We start from the raw sequence: 6,523 nt of genomic DNA, 5'->3' as shown, positions 1-6,523 counted from the left end.
TTTCTGTGGTTCTGCTCCTGTTCTCTTTGTTTGTTTAGTTTGCTTTTGTTTTAGGTGTGCTTGTTACTAACTGTGAGTTTGATGTCTTTTTTTACTGTTCATATTTTTTATCTTCTTTTTTCTTAGATAAGTCCCTTTAACATTTCATATAATAAGGGCTTGGTGATGATGAACTCCTTTAACTTGGCCTTATCTGAGAAGCACTTTATCTCTCCTTCCATGCTAAATGAAAGCTTTGCTGGATAGAGTATTCTTGGCTGTAGATCCTTGCCTTTTATGATTTGGAATACTTCTTTCCAGCCCCTTCTTGCCTGCAAGGTCTCTTTTGAGAAATCAGCTGACATTCTGATGGGAACTCCTTTGTAGGTGACTGTCCCCTTATCTCTTGCTGCTTCTAGAATTCTCTCCTTCATTTTTACCTTGGCTAATGTAATTATGATGTGCCTTGGCGTGTTCCTCCTTGGGTCCACCCTCTTTGGGACTCTCTGAGCTTCCTGGACTTCCTGGAAGTCTATGTCCCTTGCCAGATTGGGGAAGTTCTCCTTTATTATTTGTTCAAATAAGTTTTTCACTTGTTGTGTTTCCTCTTCCCCTTCTGGTACCCCTATAATTCGGATACTGGAACGTTTAAAGGTGTCCTGGAGGTCCCTAAGCCTCTCCTCATTTTTTTTGAATTCTTGTTTCTTCATTCTTTTCTGTTTGGTTGTTCCTTTCCTTCTTCTGGTCCCTTGCATTGATTTGAAACCCAGTTTTCTTTCCATCACTATTGGTTCCGTGTGCATTTTTCTTCATTTCACTTATTGTAATCTGCATTTTTTCATCTAATTTATGACCAAAGTCCACCAATTCTGTGAGCATCCCAATCACCAGTGCTTTGAACTGTGCATCTGATAGGTTGGCTATTTCTCAGTTGCTTAAAAAAATTGGCTCTGGGGCTTTTAACTCTGTTTGAGCCATCTTTTTAATTTAATTTAATTTTTTTCCTTTGGTCTGGTTGCACCTGTTACATATGAGGGGCGGAGCCTTAGGTGTTCACCAGGGTGGGGCACCTTAGTCGCTGGGTTGTGACATTGTATGTGGGAGCGGGGTCTGAGAGGGAACAATGGCGCCTGCTCTGCTCTCACCAGGATTCCAGTCCCCCTTGCCACTTCCCACAAGCAAATTGGTCCCCTCTGGTGCTGGCTCCCAGGTGGGTGGGCTTGTGCACTCTCTTGGACTCTGTGGGTTTCTCCAAGGAGCCTCCTGTGAGGCTGAGAGAATCTCCCAGCCTCAACTTCCACAGGTGTTTTTAATCGATGCCTTCAGGCTTTGTTTCCTGGCACTAGGTCCCTAGGATGCGTGGTTTGTGTCGCGCTGCCTGTTTTCACTAAGTTCTGTGCGCGAATGTGCGGCTGCGGACAGCCAGCTGCCTTGCTCGCCTCACTGGGTCTGCTCGATGCCTCCCATGCCCAGGGTCTGCCACTGATCTGTCAGCTGCGGTCTTCGGTCTGTGCCCTGTGTGCACATGTCTGCCAGCCACCGATTTTTCCTGCCAGTACCCCTCGACCCCTCTCTATAGGCCTCCGATTCCACCCCTCCTTACCGAACTGGATGTATGGTATTCAGACTTCTGTTGGGTTCATTTCTCTGTTCTGGTTGTTTTTTGTTTGTAAATTCTTGTTGTCCTTAGTTTTGGTTGCGCAAGGAGGTACAGTGCGACCACCTATGCCTCCATCTTGGATCCTCCTCAGTGTCTATAATCTGGACATTTTAAAAAATATTAATAAGATCACTGTGGTCTTTGGCGGCTCATGTACTAAAGTTGGAGTGACATAGAGAAGATTAGCACAGCTCCTGTGTGAGGATGACATGCAAACTCGTATAGTGTTAAAAAAAAAAGTAATGAGATCACTGAAGTTATTCCTCTAAACAATTTTATAAAGAAAAGGACAAGACAAATATCTCTAATTTTTAATATTCTCATGTTAAATATTATTAATATTTCAATATAATCAGTACATTATTATGAGTAAATGGAATACTTTAAAACTAGTATTTTGTCTCATCTTTTTAAAGGACTTTTTGTTGCTTTGACTATATCAAATTTTTAACATTACTTCTTTTCAGACAATTTCGGATTTACAGAAAACTTACAAAAGTAGTGAAAAGATCCAAAGTTCTGTATATACATTTTCCAGTTGTTAGTGTTATCTATTTTTGCATTTTTAAATCTTTGTCGCTCTCTCTCTCTTTCTTCATACATACAAACATGCATACATATTACTGTGGGTTTTGTTTTTTTCCTAAACTGCTCCAAATAAGTTGTATATATGATGCCTTATAACCTCTTAATATTTTGAGTGTATTTACAATGCAAAAATAAAAATTATGAAATTGACATTTATCTAACATTACCATTTAACACATAAATTCCACTCAAAGTTTACCTATTTTCTGCAAATTTTTCTTCATGGGTCCAAGATCTAGTGCCAAGATCATGCATTACATTTAGTTGTCACTCCAACTTGGAATAGTTCTAAATCTTTGTCTGTTATAACCTTGACATTTTTGATGAGTAAATGTCACATTGCAGGTTCTCTTTTTATTTGGAGTTGCCTGATGTTTCCTCATAATTTATGCATTTTGGGCAAGAATTTGGTTATTCTTGATCTAATCAAGAATAACCAAATCTAATAACCAATCTAATTTGGTTAGATGTTTTAAAATTTCTACTTTGTATATGGTATATAATATAGATAATTTATCAAAAGAGTAGAACATGTGGGAATTTATAAACACATAAATGTAGGTACTTGCTCAATTTTTTTTCACTGATGAAGGTAAAGAGTTGGAGGCCACCGTGCTAAGTGATAAATGAGAGTAACCAGCCATAATCTAGGAGCTGGGTCCTAGAAAGAGGAGAAGAAACATTTCACCTTGGAAACTGGGGGAGACTAGGAGCCTTGAGCCGCTGAATTATCCTGGTTCTGGATAAGCACATAATTCTAAGTTTTGCATCACTATGTGATCAGATGCTTTATTCCAATTCAAAAACTTGGTGTAACCTTTTGTTATGTAGAATTTCTAAAACCTGTGTTTTCAGGTTTTAGATGCTTGGTTTTAATGGCTGTCACAGTTGAAAAAGTTCTTCCAACAATATGTAAATCCAATATATGTAAGTGGAAAAACTAAATCTTTGACTATGCTTTCCAAATTGTACTGTTCATCTTTCAAAGATAGTCAAAACATTATGTAAGTACTTTTGTTAAAAATAACTAGGAAATTTTCATCTGTTAAGGGTTTATTACTTAAAAAAACTTTAACATATAGGTTTAACAACCACTGAAATTATTGAAAGCTTATAACAAGTTAAAGCAATCTCTTAGGATACTTAAGTGTGCAGTTATTAAAGTTTTTATAGGCTACATAATTTTTGAAACAACAGCATATAATAATGGAAACACTTTCAAATTTCTGTTTTCAGAAAACTCCATAGCATAAATGTCTTCTAAGAAATAGTCATTTTCACATTTATTATTAGATTAAGTTTTTTTCTGGTGTATCACATTCTCATGTTCACTAATTGTCATTGTAGCACAGGTCAGCACATGTGGATAATTTAATTTCATTTTATGAGAAAGATGAACAGCTGATCTTTCAGTCTACCAGCTCTTTTAAAGGCATTGCCAGTCACCTACAATCCTCTGTAGGATTGCTTTAGTGGATGCCATGGTGCACTGCTCACAGTCCTTCACACTATGTGGTGGCTGACAGGTCATTCTCTAGGTATTGCACTCAGTGGAAGAAAGATGCCTCACCCAAGGTCACCTCCCTCCTACCCCAGGGCAGCTCTCATTCAATAACTGGTCAGTGCTGGGTATAAAGGAGGCCTGGTCAGTTTGCTGTAGGGTGGGACAACATGGAAGGGCCACCCAACTCCAGAGCTTTTCATAGGAATGGGTGATTGTGGCATCTCAGTTCAGCTTTCCCCTCTGCCTCATCCTACCTCACTTCCCAGATAGTTGAGCCTGTGAGCATTCTTCAATAAAATTTCTATATGCAACTTTCCTCAGAATCTGCTTTCCAAGGAACCTGATCTAAAAAATTACTCTGGGGGGATCTAAGATGGCGTCGGAGTAGGAAGGAGCAGATTTGGCTTTCCTCTGCTCAGGGGAGAGAGTCCTGACCGATCTTTGGAGTGGAAAGGCAAGCAACCAACATATTTCAGCATTTTTGAGAACGGAGGACCAAGGATTGTGGCAGAACCGAAAGAACAAAGAACAGATCGCTGCATCAAGAAGAACCAGCCTCAACACAACCTGCCCTCACCAGCACAACAAAATATAGAAGGTGGTGGACAGAGTGACCCACATTTAACCAGCTGGAGGGAAGGAACCATCAAAGAAAGACTCAACAACAATCAGAACCCAAAGGCAAACACAAAGCCAACCTAAACAACAGCCCAAGACCAGCGAGCTTGGGGGGTCAAGGAAACAGTACCACTGAAACTCACTGCTACTCTACTAAAGAAGTTCACATCATAAACCGAGGGAGCCAGAACAGATCAATATAAGAAGCTGAGGTGAACAAGAAGAGTCTCACAAACAATGGGAAGACAAAGAAATACTCCCCAAATGAAAGGAAAGGAGGAAGCCTCAAAAAGAATGCTAAATGAAACAGAGGCAATTCAACTATCAGATATTGAATTCAAAGCAGTGATTGTCAGGAAGCTCAATGAGCTCACAATGAGCTACGAGAAACTACAGGGAAGCTACAATGAACTCAATGAAAACTACATCAGCATAAAAAAGGAAATAGAAACTCTCAACAAGGGCCAAGAGGAAATGAAGAATACAATCTCTGAAATGAAGAACACAGTAGAAGGAATGAAAAGCAGGATCGATGAAGCAGAAGATCGGATCAGTGAGCTAGAGGACAAAATAGAAGAAAACACCCAGAAAGAGCAAGAAAGGGAAAAGAGGCTCAGAAAGAATGAAGAGGGATTAAGAGAAATGCAAGACAATATGAAACGTAATAATATCCATATAATAGGGATACCAGAAGGAGAAGAAGAAGAACAAGGGATAGAAAACCTAGTTGAACAAGTGATGATGGAAAACTTCCCTAATTTGATGAGACAAAAAGTCACACAAATACAGGAAACACAGAGAGTCCCAATCAAGAGGAACCCAAGGAGGCCCACCTCAAGACACATCATAATTAAAATGGCAAAATTTCAAGACAAAGAGAGAATCTTAAAGGCAGCAAGGGAGAAGAAGGAAGTAACATACAAGGGGGCCCCAATAAGGCTAACAGCTGACTTCTCAATGGAAACACTCCAAGCCAGAAGAGAATGGCAAGAAATAATCCAAGTAATGAGAACCAGAGGCCTGCAACCACGACTACTTTACCCAGCAAGGCTCTCAATTAAGATAGAAGGCCAAATAAGAAGCTTCTCAGACAAAAGAAGTCTAAAAGAATACACCTCCACTAAACCAGCTCTGCAGGAGATGCTGAAGGGACTGCTTTAAGGAAAGAAAGGAAAAGAGAGAGTGAGAGAGGATCACACGTACATAAAAGGCAATGAATAAGTACCTATCAATAATAACCTTAAACGTAAATGGACTAAACGCTCCAATCAAAAGACATAGAATAGCTGATTGGATAAGAAAACATGACCCACACATATGCTGTCTACAAGAGACCCACCTCAGGATAAAAGATCTGCACAGGTTGAAAGTGAAGGGCTGGAAACAAATTTTCCAAGCAAATGGACAGGAGAAAAAAGCCGGGGTAGCAATACTCATATCTGACAAAATAGACTTCCAAAGAAGATCCATAAAGAGAGACCCAGAAGGTCATTTCATAATACTCAAGGGAAGAATTCACCAAGAAGACATAAACATAGTAAATATATATGCACCCAACATAGGAGCACCTAAATACATAAAGAAAATCTTAGAGGACTTCAAGAAAGATATGGACAGCAACACAATTATTGTGGGGGATTTTAACACCCCTCTATCAAAAATGGACAGATCTTCCAAACAAAACATCAACAAAGATATTGTGGCATTGAACAATACCCTAGACGAGCTGGGCTTTACTGATATTTACAGAACCCTCCATCCCAAAGAAGCTAAATACACATTTTTTTCAAATGTACATGGAACATTTTCAAAGATTGACCACATGATAGGACACAAAACAAGCCTCAACAATTTCAAAAAAATTGAAATCATACCAAGCAATTTCTCGGATCACAAGGGACTGAAACTAGAAACCAACCACAAGGAAAAAAACCCAAAACACTCAAATTCGTGGAGATTAAACAGCATGCTATTAAACAATGAATGGGTCAAGAATGATATTAGGGAAGAAATCAAACGGTTTTTGGAAACAAATGAAAACGAACTCACAACAACCCAAAACTTATGGGACACAGCCAAGGCAGTCCTGAGAGGGAAGATCATAGCGATACAGGCCCACCTAAAAAAGTTAGAAACATTTCAAACAAACAACCTAACCCTACGTCTACAAGAAC

The 6,523-nt window shown here is 39.3% G+C and overlaps 1 non-coding gene across 1 annotated transcript; it reads left to right on the top strand.

Annotated features, from left to right (window-relative positions):
• The first annotated feature begins 1,774 nt into the window (after positions 1 to 1,774).
• Positions 1,775 to 1,878, top strand: LOC114502172. The gene has a single exon (XR_003685024.1). It is a non-coding gene; the product is annotated as a U6 spliceosomal RNA (small nuclear RNA).
• Positions 1,879 to 6,523: the final 4,645 nt, after the last annotated feature.

Source organism: Phyllostomus discolor, chromosome 7, assembly GCF_004126475.2.
Source record: "Phyllostomus discolor isolate MPI-MPIP mPhyDis1 chromosome 7, mPhyDis1.pri.v3, whole genome shotgun sequence".
NCBI lineage: Eukaryota > Metazoa > Chordata > Mammalia > Chiroptera > Phyllostomidae > Phyllostomus > Phyllostomus discolor.
This window is presented reverse-complemented; position numbering and strand designations above follow the sequence as displayed.